The following is a 12,916-nucleotide window of genomic DNA, read 5'->3' as shown; positions in this document are numbered from 1 at the left end:
GATGTTTTTGAAGATCCTTCCATCTTACTAGTAGTATTTTAGCTTCACAAAACAACACAGACAGGTTTTACCTCAAAATGGCTCACTGAGGTAAAATACAAAATCCTGTTGCTGTCAGAAGACAGATTTTCAGCATTTTAAAATCTTCATTATCCATTCGGTAACAAGTTCTCCAGACCATTTTCAACAAAAATAAAGTGGAATACACACACACATTTTATATAAACGTTTTCTATAAACAGTAGCAAGCCTACGCGAAAGACATGGTGGAAAGGGCCGACAAAACAATATGGCATTTGCCTTGTGATGCAATGGCATCAGGGTAGGCATCATATTATTCTTTGGGCTACCCATCAAAGACAGAAATGGAAAGAAAAGTATTCATACTGTACAATTATAGCTCTTCGATGTGACTCTGACTATCATGGCTTCCTCTTACGCAGTCCTAGGACTGGTGGATGGGTAAAGTACTTCAAATTCCTGCCTAGTTCATTGCCTGAATTAAGACAACACAGCTTTCTAACAGATGTGACAAGTACTACAGCAAAATATAAACCCAGGATGTCTTAGCATGGAGATACAGCAGTTAAAACTAGTGTCCGCTTGTTGTTGTTGTGTGCCTTCAAGTCATTTCCGAGTTATGGTGAGCCTAAGGCTGTCTTTGTTGATTCTGAATATTATTGTTTTTTTCAGAACGGGTCACAGGGCTTTCTTGGCAAGATTTGTTCAGAGGTTTCCTGAGGCTAAGAGTGTGACTTTTCCAAGGTCATCCAGTGGGTTTCACGGCTGAGCTGGGAAACACACCCCTGTCTCCAGAGTCGTAGTCCAACACTCAAACTACTACGCCTTGCTGGCCCTCTGGTTCATCTACATGCTACAATTGTGCAGTGTGGAGACATTCTTGCACTACCTTACCTGTGAGCAAACTTTCTTCCACACATGATATCGCTACAACCATGCACAGAGCAGAATCACAAAACCACCTTCAAGAATGAAGCTGGGGGCAGGGAGGAGACCCACAACTATCTCAAAAGAAACACTGCAATGCAACAAGAATATATTAGTCCATTTAATTTAAACTCTCCAACCAGAAGTAATATCAAAGTGCAGACACAAGTTGAGGTGAGCCACTGCTCTGCCTGTTCCATGCACAAACAAATACTATGATTAAATAAGTCACAGCCTATCTCTTGTAATGTGGACACAAAGAAGCCATGAAACAGATCCACTATTAAGCCAGCCTCCTCTTCTGCCTTCCCACCATAACAATCTGTGTACAGTGTACAGCAGGTGGCCAATTTGTTTTACAGCCTTTAAGCCCGAAGCACAGCTTAATATAGGCAGAGCCTTTGATCAAACAATAAGAAGCCAGAAAATAAGTGATTGCTGCACAGAGGTCACAGTCTATTACTAATTTATACAACACCCTCCCTGCCTCTCAGAGGTTTGCAGCTCTGTACACACACACATTTGGTGGGAATGACTTTACTAAACAAGCTGAAATTGTTGCTATCTATAATGTACAGAGAAAACGTGACTCCCCCTGCACCCCATGCATTAGATTAAAAAAAAAAAACCGTTCAGAATCAACAAGAACAGCCAAATCCTCCTCTAGTACAGATTCAGAAGCAAACACTCTTGGCTGGCATAAATCAAGGTACGCCAACCAAAATCAGTGGAGCTGCACCAAACTATGCCAGGCAAAAGCCTAGCCCTTATTTCTTAACCTTTGTTTCAGATCAAAGACCCAAAGAGTAAACTCATTTGAAAGGCAAAAAGCAGCCCCTTCACACATAGAAGCAGAAACTCCCTCCCTGCGTTAAGCACCAGTGCAAAAATGCATTAGCATTTAGCAGCATGAGCCACGGACCAGTGGCGCCATGGGGATAATAGGATGCACTGATGCTAAGTTTTTATTAGAACTTGTATGCACTTATCTGTACCACATGGCTATCCAGAGATTTCCACCTCCTTTATAAACCCCAGTATGTCAAATACACACAGAGGGAGGGAGGGAGGACTGACATTCTAACATTATCTTACAAAAGGTTTTGGCCAATGAACAATTCATAGGGAGAAAAAAGACATTTCAAAACAGATTGGATGGGTGGGAGACAGGCACTTTAGTCTCTAATGCAAAATGGAAAGGTTTACAACCAGTATATTAATGAGTAAAAAATAAATAAAGCCAGATAATTATATGTTATATAGAGGGTCAATTATTCTGAAGTCTACCATTTGCTTTCAACTTTTTTTCATTTTCCAAAGCAGTAAGATAATCACATTAATAAAGCAAAACGCATACAAATATCCTAGCTTCTTTAAAAATTACATACCCCCTCTTTCTCAAATACTCTGCCCCTCCCTCTCTCTATATATATTCATAGTATATGAATGAGAAACAGTACAGGCAAAAATCATTTAAATCATTTCCTTAGTAATACAAGTAATATTTAAATAGATTTAATAGTACGGCTCCAAACCAGTGAATTATGAGTTTAAAACCTATTAAAATGTAATGTTTTTTTTCCTGAGCTGAGGGGAGAGAGATTTAAATCCACTGAATTTTAATATTTCAGCTTGAGCTGCAGGAGGTAGAGAAAGTCCAAATGAACTATTCCATCAGCACCATTCAAGCATGAACATTTTAATCAGTTTTACTTCCTTGGAGTTCTCTAACACAGTTTACGCTGTCATTCTGAAAGCACTTAACACAGAGAGTGTGAAAAACCACCAAGGCTTGTTATTGCCTTCACAATTGATAGCAAATAATTTTGCAGGCTTCCTATCATTAAAGTGTCACTGCTAAAAATTGAGGTTCAGCACTTCTTGTGCTAAATTGCATTTTTTGGAACATCATTGCATACCTGGTTCTTACATTTTTGCTACATTTCTCTCCGTGATAAACAGGAACACAAATACCAACCTCCATTTGGATGCTGCAGCATATACAGTACAGCGATATAAAGTAGTGGTGTACAGTGCATGCACATACATATGAATATGTACACCCGAAAGGGGGAGGGAGAACAGTCAAAATAGTGTGTGTGTGTATGTGCGGGCATACACACACACACACACATGTGAAGGACAACATTGCACATCTCACAAATATCTGTGAAAGTACAACTTCCTTTTTTTTTTAAATGCAATGAGGTCTGGTCCAAGACATGTTTATATATTATTCTGGTATTTTTGTTTTGTAACAACTTTATCTAGTAATTGCTACTTTCTGGACATTTTTTTTAAAGTTAAGATAGATGCACTTAAAACAAGATAAGGATTAATAAGCCTAAAACATATAAGATCATAACATGGCTACTGGAAAAGCTCACTGGGGAGGAGTCTCCAAGTAATAGGGTGCTGTGTGAAGTCGAAGGCTTTCATGGCCGGCATCCATAATTTTTTGTGGGTTTTTCAGTCTATGTGGCCATGTTCTAAAGTTTCTTCCTGATGTTTCAAAGCAATAGTGTGCTGCTGAAAAAGCCCTCTCCCTTATAGCCACCTTTAGGATCTCCTTTAACAGGGCCTTCCAGGTATACATGACAAGGAGTAAAAATGAAATCCCAACATTAAGGGAGTAATTATTTGTTAGAAAATATAGTATGTGTCCAAATTTGCTGGAAATTTTACTTCTATCTATATCATAGGTAGGAACCATCCTGCCCTTCAGATGTCTTTGAAGTGAAAGTGCTAGCATTCCTCAACATTGGCTATGCTGGCTAAAATTCCTGGGAGTTGTAATTCAATATTTGGAGAGCCACCTGATTCCCACTCTGGATCTACACTGATTTGTGGCAGGGGTGGATAACTTGCGCCCTGACATACATTTTTGGATTTGCAACTCTCAACATCCATCTGTTTTTGACAGGCTGGCTAAGTTTGATGGGAGCTGCAGGTTAGCAACACCTGAAGGGCCACAAGTATTCCACACCTGATTTGTGGAATCAGCATGACTACAACCTATTTTACATATGTTTCAGCATATGAATAAGTGCTGTTTACCTGCTGAACAATAACCTTTACATAGCTTGGAGGTAATTTATAAAAAATGATAGGGTTTTTTGCAAGGTAATAAGAAATAACTTCCCTAACTGTGCTATATAACTACAGATGTTTTTTTATTTATTGTTATATTAACAAAGTATGAGGTCACACAACATAAAATGTATGTTGTATCCCAGGTAGCATTCTAATATTATTCAAGAAAAAATTGTTAGTTTTGTATAATAATAATAAACAAGTGGAGTTACATTTTAAAAACTGCAACTCAAAGAAGATCATGTAACAGAGACAAATTACTTAAAAAAAATCTTTTCCAAGCTCTGATTCTGAAGGCAAACCAGAATAAGTCGCTTATGACTGGGGTCATCTATACTTACTCATAATCAAAGAAGCTGGATGCTATGTACATTTCTAAAATTCAGAATGTTGGCATATTTTTTTCTATATTTTCATAATAAGTTAGACAAAAATATATACAAGCATGCATTTCATATACAGTATAGGGTCATTCAAAAAGGTTGTTGCAAAAGTACATGCCTTTGTTTTGCAAAAGTACATGCCTTTGTTTTGCACCATTCTTTTTTAATCACCCTGTATAAGGAAGATAGACAGACACAAAATATGTGATTAAAAACATCAGAGAATTTAAATATTCATGATGGTAAAAACATTTCTAAATGCCGCCTGAGGGAGGTTTTGCTCGGTGTGTAAAAGACTGGAAGCCTGGTATCACATGCATTTTCCTGGGTGTCTCCTCACTTCTTCCTCAAATCTACTGCCGCTGGGATATCCTTGTTTCCTCTCCCCGGCTCCAATCTGAACATGCGGCCTATTTCAACCATCATTCCTTCTGCTCCCACCTCTTCGATCTCTCCTACAGAGGGAAGCTTCTATCCTCCCATGACTATGCCATTAGGCTGTTTCATGGGTGAATGTCCCCCCCTTCCCCCAGTCATATGTAATATCAGCAGTAGGTGCCAAGTATCACAGCCCCTAAGGTACAGTCATTGCAGCATCTGCTGAACCTCCTCAGTCCTTACAGAGTCTTGGTGCTATGTGGATATGCATACTTGTAAAGTTTGCCAAAGCACTATGGGCATGCTTGCTTTTCAAGCCTCCTTCATGCACTATCCCCTTCAACATCACCACCACCAGCTTGGTTTAAGGTGGAGTTGGAGTAGAAAGTATATATATTTGTGCTACTGCAATACACCTGATGTTACATGTTTTGTAACTTTGCTATATTTTGGTGCTGGCCATGCGCCGTAATAATAAATTCATTCATTCATTCATTCATAAAGATACTCCAAGTTTTTAAAACTGATTTTTTAATTTTTCTAAATAAAAAAAATAAAGTAAAAATCTGGCTATTATTATTTTCTTACTGGAACTACTTGAATGTAACTGAATGTAACTTAAATGTATATATGTAATCTGAACTGCTTGAACGTAACTTGAATGACTGCTTGAATGTGAAAAGTTTTAACTTTAACAGTTTATTGGCAGTTGTTCATTGTTGGAACAGTATTCATTGTCAGTTGGCTCTTTTTAATCACTTTATTTTATAGTGTAAGAAATGCCATCCAGGAACAAATCCTTCAGTTAACATAAGTTCAACCAAAACAACTTGCTTTAAAAGAGTACTTTTAAGAGAACAAAAGGAGTAAAAGAAAATCAATGAAACTGTTCTTTTGGATTTGTAGCAATAAAGCAAAACCAAAATATGCACTGTACATATGGTTTGCAATGGTGATGTAGTTTCACCTGAAGTACTCCATGTAATCAAGGAGACTCTACCCATATAATATCAACTAATAAGGTATTTCTTGAAACTGGACTGAGCTTGGAAAGTTTATTTTTGGTACCAGAACACTCACAATTCCTGCTAGGGAACTCTGATAGTTATAATACCAGAAATACATGTTTTGAGACTCTGAATGTAGATATGAAATATGACAGTGATTCCAAGTAAAACAAACAGTACTCGAGCCACTATGATTTCTTTAGAATTTGGTCTGAAAGTATTCTGGATTTTACTAATTTTTGACAGGTTGACAGTCGTTTTTAATCTTCTGTAAAAGAGCTACTGCATTTTTAAGACAGGGGCGGGGAATTTATGGCTCCCAGATGTTGCTGGACCCTTAACTTCCACCAACACAACCAATGATTAGTGAAGTTTTAACAGCAATTTTTCTATCTTTCACACAAGGAAAAGGTTTCACTTACTGGATTTCAACTTGTCACAACAGTTATTAAAGGAACAGGAATCCTCTTAGTGGGAAGGCTTAAAATCCATCTCTAAGTAATACAAGTGACTTTTTAAAGATGCCAACCATTACATGTATGCCAGTATAAAGTGTCAGGGATGATGGGAGTTGTTGCTCTTCACCTCAGGCTGTAACTCACCACCTTGTTAATGAAGCTGAGCTGACCAGCTTTGGTCAGTGGTTATTGCTTTCTCCCAAAGCAGCAGAGTTTTCTGAGAATAGGCTGAAGACCCTGACAATCTTCTCCAAGCCTTCTCACTCTTCTTCTTCAGATGTCTCCAAACACCGTCAGGATTCTGCTGGTTCTTGTATCTTCACTCAAGACACCAACACAACTCAGTAGTCTTAGATAAAAAATCTATTTTATTCTACTATATACAGTTACTATCTCTATATGCCCAACAATCCACAATATCTCTACACTCTACCAATACTCCACAACTACCCACAAGTTACATCAGCAAAATTGGCAATCATTATAGCAAATGTTTGTTACCACCCACTAGACAATTACCACCCAGTGGGTGTGTACATTCACAATGATTGGTTGACTTTTGTTCATCCCATACTCAAGTCCAACCCATGAACATCATCTGATCACCTTGTACATGTAACAAGTCTCAGGTGTTACCAATGTACATTCCATAATTTTGTCCTTGGCTCCCAAGACTTCTAAATTATATCATCCTTTACACCTGTGTGATTTCTTAATTGTTCATGCTTAGTCATTCTGACTCTCACATACATATTTTATTTTTATAACTGCATGTCCCATGTTGCATTTCCTTGACATAAAGTACCCTAACTACAAGAAGAATCTAAGAGGAAGTGCCAAGAACTGTGGTGGGAGGAACTGAAATTTTTGTTACAACAGTCTAGGTAAAAATAAAACATATGCAACTCCAGTCACAATACAGTGTGCGGAAGAAACAATGGGGTGCGCCAGGTGTGCACCGCGGGGACAAGCCCCATTGTTTCTAATGGGGCTTGAGTTTACATAGTATTTCCTTTACACAGTGGGGTTTGGAACGGATCCCTCGCGTAAGGGAAGGGACAACTGTGCAATGGGGTCTTCTCACAGTCAGTCTTGACTCTCTACTGAAATGTTTCCTCTTGACTCCATTTTTATTTCCAGCAATGCCATCCTTCTCAAAGCTGGTGACAAGTAAGACAGGGGGATAGATTAGCCAAAGAATCCAAAAAGGCCCCCTGCTCTTCGCTACCCTCATAATATCCTACTTGCACCTGTGCTATTTCAAAAGATAAAACCACCCCACATTTAGCCCTTGTATCCCTCGTTATACCAAGTCAGGACTAGTTCTGCTATTTTATCTCAAACACCCAAATATCTGGAAAAACCACTCCAACCAATCCTTATCCCCTCCCCCAGTTTTCTAGAAATTTTCAAAATTAAAAATTTTGGGGGGAAGAATCCAAGGAAATCTTCCACTGCCCCAAGAAAATATATTTCAAAATGTTTGACTTGCCTGGCTTGTATTTATGGAACAATAAATAAACAGTATAATATCCCAAAGCTAATTTGAGCTATATTTGTACTGCTTCAATAGTATTTGAACTGAACTATTTGATGAGAAATAAAATGAAGCACACTGGGTGGTTATCACTCAGGGAAGGCCTGCCGAAAGAGAAGGGTTTTTGTTGCTTTTTTAAAAGCCTCCAATGAGGATAATTGGCAAATCTCTTCTGGCAGGTCATTCCAAGCTTTTGGAGCCATAGCAGAAAAAGATCTCCGGGAGGTCACCGCCAATCTGGTCTTTTTTGGATGTAAAAGATTTTCCCCAGAGGAACAGAGTATACAGGAAAGATTATATGGCAGGAGGCGTTCCTTCAAGTAGACTGGACCCAGGCCATGTAGGGGTTTGTAGATAATAACCAACACCTTCTACTGAGCCCGGAAGCTAATGGGCAGCCAGCGTAATGACTTTAGAATAGGTGTAATTCGGTCAAAACTAGATTTTCCGGTGACCAGTCTGGCTGCCATGTTTTGTATCAGTTGAAGCTTCCGGACATGGTAGAAGGGTTGCCCCATGTAGAGCCCATTACAGAAATCAAGACGAGAGGTTACCAGGGCATGTACAACTGTTTCTAGGTCCCGCTGCTCCAGGTAGGGGCGCAAATGGCGTATCAGCCAAAGCTGATAACAGGCACTCCTGGTTGCTGCATCAATCTGAGAGGACAGATGAAGCAACGAATCCAGGAGCACCCCCAAGCTGCGAACGCAGTCCTTCAGGGGAAGTGTGACCCCATCTAGGACTGGCGAACATATCTCCAAACCCGGATTGGGGTTACCTATCACGAGTACCTTCGTTTTGTTTGGATTCAACTTAAGTCTATTTTCCCTCATCCAATCCATTACCGACCTCAGGCAGTCATTCAGAGCGGAGATGCCCTCCTTGGTCACTGAAACAGTCCAAGACATAGAGAAATAGATTTGGGTGTCATCAGCGTACTCATAACACCCCGCCCCATGTCTCTGGATGATCTCACCCAAATTTACACACAGAAAAGTAATGTAATGTAATGGGAAGGATCACTAACATTGTGCAGGGAAAATTCAGAGACTTAACCATGTTAGTCTGGAATATTAGTATGCAAAGGGATCTTGCAGCACCTTTGAGACCAACTTTGTGAAATAAGTTGTAGCATGACCTTTCATAGACTTGGTACATATGCAAAAGTAGACCAAGTCTATGAAAGCTCATGCTGCAACTTATTTTGCACAGTTTGTTTCAAAAGGTGCTGCAAGATCCCTTTGCATATTGTGAAGGAATAACTCTTCAAAGAATTCTTAAGTGAAGCAATATGAGTAGAATAGAACAAAGAAAAGTTTTGGCATATAAACAATGCCAAATTAGTCTTTTTGTGGGTTTTTCGGGCTATGTGGCCATGTTCTGGAAGAGTTTGTTCCTGATATTTCACCAGCATCTGTGGATGGTATCTTGAGAGAAATGTCAAATAATTTTAACCTCACATGGTCTTAGTTCTAATTGTAATAGTTAGGTTTTAGTTCTAGCAGTCCCCTCCTCACACCTTCCTTCCATCATGTTTCTTTTAAAAATCCCTTTTAAAAAAAGGTTAATATTTAACTTGTGTCAATCTGTCAGTAATTTTCAATGGAACATGACCTGTGAAAGAAGTCATTATAACTGTTTCATTCCATTAAACACAACTAGTTTACTGTCAAGAGAACAACCCGTCTCTCCATGTTTCAAGTTCACTTCAGCATTCCACATTTAAATGGCATGGATCAGTGGTTTGGTTCATTTACCAATGAAGGCAGAATATTGCAAAGTTAACAAGGTGTTTCATTAGGTTTCATGAAATCCTAGCATCAGGCTATGATCGCTAGGATCTACAGCATACTATAAAGACATGTTCACAGAGTAGAACCACACTGTAGAATTCCTTTCAATCAGCCGTCAATTACTCTCTTCCCTATATGCGTTATTGTACAAAGGACTGTAAACTTTCACCTACACTTGTGATTATTTATTGATGTCATTTGCAGCCCACCCTTCTACATTAAAAATATATTCAAGGCGGCATACCCCTTAACCAATCCTAGGTTGTGCATATAAATGAATGTCATTGTTTTGTTGACACAGATTTTTAAAGGTGATGAAAATGACTGGAAAGATCTACTCTGTGCTCTTACATTAAAATTTGGTGAAAACAGCCATCAACTGATAAGAAGCCCTCCTGCCTCCTTAAGAAAATAACTTGCCTCTTGTGAAATTATCTTATTTTTTCACATTTCTTCTACACACCACAGTAGGCATTTCAGTTACTCTGCAAAACTGAAACCCAAACATATCGAAATACATTCCTGAGCTACCAGCTAACATGGGTGTATTTATTTGCTGCAGTTCACAGCTTCTGCTAGCTAGTGAAGTTAAATGGAAATATTTTAGATGAAAACATCCTAGTTTAGATACAAAATTACACATTCTGGATCGAGAGGTGAAGTCCTTCTGTTTAAAATAATGAAGAGTGACTTTTTTAAAAAAAATCTCTAAAATCAGACTAAAAGCTAAGTTCACACTTTCATGACTTAATGAAAAAAAACTCTTAAGGGTGTTTTTTTTAAACTGACCTTTTGCAATTTATTTCATTCAAAGAATATTTAGATAGCAGTAGTTTTATTAGGTAATGAAAACTAATTGGGAAATTATTCATCTTCTAGTCTCCCCGCTGGAGCGTAAAAGACATACAACAAATGTTATTCATGATTCCTCACAAACCACTCTATCTGATTCATCCCCTTCTTTCTAAGGGGCACTTCAGAGGAAATAAAGGTTACTCTTTCCCATTTATATTTTTTAATTGACTGCTGGTATTTTCTTGTGGTCAGAAGGATAGGAAAGAGCGCTCAAAATAGCCTATTAAGAAAAACAAGTTACAATCAGACCTCCCTCTACAGTACTGTCAGCAATGATCAGAGTGCCCCTATTTCCTTGTTAAAAGACAGACGCATAAATGAAGGAATATCTTCACTACAGATTGATTATTCTGCAACCCTTATCCACATCTTCACTTGGCAATTTGAATTTTAATGAAAGTAAATGGAATAATTAGCATTTCAAAGCAGGTTTGATACACTGAATTCTTTTTTTTTTTAAAGGAGACTTTTATGTATATTCTCTACACAAAAGGAAAAGGAGCATTTGGGAGAGGGCAGAAAAGGGGAAGGCACATAGGATTTTCATTAGAATAACTTATACAATTGCTTCCACTAACTGAATAATTACAGATGTGAGGTATTAGTGATTTCTTTCACTTTTGTTTTATGTACCTCTTCTGAACAACTAGCTGTCTTCATCAATCTTGAGAAGTGAGTCACAATAAGTGTGTGTGTGTATAATTTTTAAAGGGAGATCATTATATGTTGCTACTCTATTTCTTAAGTACTGCTTTCATTGCTTGGCCAGGAAAACCCACTAGGTGACCATGGGCAAGTCACATTCTCTCAGCCCCAAAGGAAGGCCAAGTTAAACCCCTTCTGAACACATCTTACTAAGAAAATCCCATGATAGGATCACCATAAGTTTGAAATGGCTTGAAGGCACACAACAATGTTTCTTGAGTACTGCATCTACTGTCCAACATGAAGAAGACAGATTTTAAGTAAGATAATTAATATTTGTTTAGTATAAAATTAAATAATCTCATTTCAGTGGATGCCAGCACTGAATGAATCCACCCATTCTTCAGACAACTGAAATGTAATGACACATGAACAGCATGAGTCCTGCTGCCAGAAGTTCCCTTCCTTAAAAAATATTTACTTGGGAATAAGACTTGGGGGTTTCAGTTAAACATTTCCAGATTTGGACCTAGGACTGTAAGCTCAGGTGATCTTAAAAATAAAGCACTGTGTGCAATTGGAAAGTTTTTCTTGTATCCACTTCTGTCACACTCAGTACTGCTCCAAGAAGGGTAATCAAACAGGTTGGAAGAGATTTGGAGGATGGAAGCAATAAAAGTTGGAAACTACAAATCCCTTCTGGATCCCAGCAGCAGAGAATACAGCAAACTGCAAGTACGGTGACACTATGAGCCATAAGAGAAGACTAACAAAGCAGTAAACGTAAAGATAAGATACAAAATTCTATTATTTCAGTAATGGGTCTAAATCCAATGTGGTGCTTTTGTGGTTCAGTGCCAGTATGACAGAACTTTCTTCTCTTCTTCAATGTAACCATCTGCACTGCCAGAATGCCAAGTGTGAAGTGTTTGTAACCTCTGCAAAGCAGGCACTTGGGCATCATGGGAGGCTGCAGTGAGAAAGGAATTCTTCCTCTCCCACTGCTGCTAGATTCTGCAGTTCTGTTAGTGGAAGTCCAGTGTTGGATCTTGCCCAATTAACTAAATGTCCTCAAACTTTCCTAAGAATTTTCCATGGCAAGCCAACTCAGAGCAGCCCACTGGTGGCCCAAATACCTTGGATACATTCATATGGGGTGCTTCTAAGGTCGACATTCCACATCCTCTCCCCCCAGATGTTCATTAAATAGGCACATAAATGACAAAATATGCAACAAATTCACCTCGTGCATCGAGACATAAATGATGTACAGCGTACTGACCTCACGGCTCAGTACAAATGTTAAATTTGGTCCCCTCTTTCACTCAGAAAAAGTAGATTCTACTGTAAACAATAAGTGCATGCCAAAAAAAAACCAAACCACTATCAGATCTGAGAGCCAAGATGTAGAGATCAATTTGCTCCTGTTGACTGTTGTTTTTAAGATATAATTTTAAAAAAATAAAAAAATAAAATAAAATTATATTTTGAAATTAATTATTGACACCACCCCGAGGATTTGAGCTTGAGAGGTGGCTTAACATTTTTAAATATCAAACAGGTGCTAAACACAGGGCTTGCAATAGCAATGTCTGCAAATCTTGCATCACATGTATTGTCCCACCTGGTCTTCTGCTGCAATAACTCCCATATTCACAAATGTTCTGTTTCAGACTGTCAAAATGGCTATACTTGAAATCTTAGCTCACAGTTTGGATTACTCATGAAGATAACTAGCCTCTGTTATGGAAGCATTTGAATGTAATTTCTCTCTAAAAACTTAGATATGTGTTTAGCAAAGCTCCCCAAGGATGAGGTT

General features: G+C 38.4%; 1 protein-coding gene across 10 annotated transcripts in view; it reads right to left on the bottom strand.

The window, feature by feature from the left end:
- Positions 1 to 12,916, bottom strand: part of LOC149286017 (transducin-like enhancer protein 4) — a 170,471-nt gene that overhangs the window by 83,629 nt on the left and 73,926 nt on the right. The gene's annotated exons all lie outside the window — the stretch shown is intronic.

Source organism: Sceloporus occidentalis, unplaced genomic scaffold, assembly GCF_023333645.1.
Source record: "Sceloporus occidentalis isolate IW3139 unplaced genomic scaffold, rSceOcc1.0.p SCAF_73, whole genome shotgun sequence".
In the NCBI taxonomy this organism is placed as follows: Eukaryota; Metazoa; Chordata; class Lepidosauria; order Squamata; family Phrynosomatidae; genus Sceloporus; species Sceloporus occidentalis.
The sequence above is the reverse complement of the archived record's forward strand: the minus strand, read 5'-3'. Positions and strand labels throughout refer to the sequence as shown.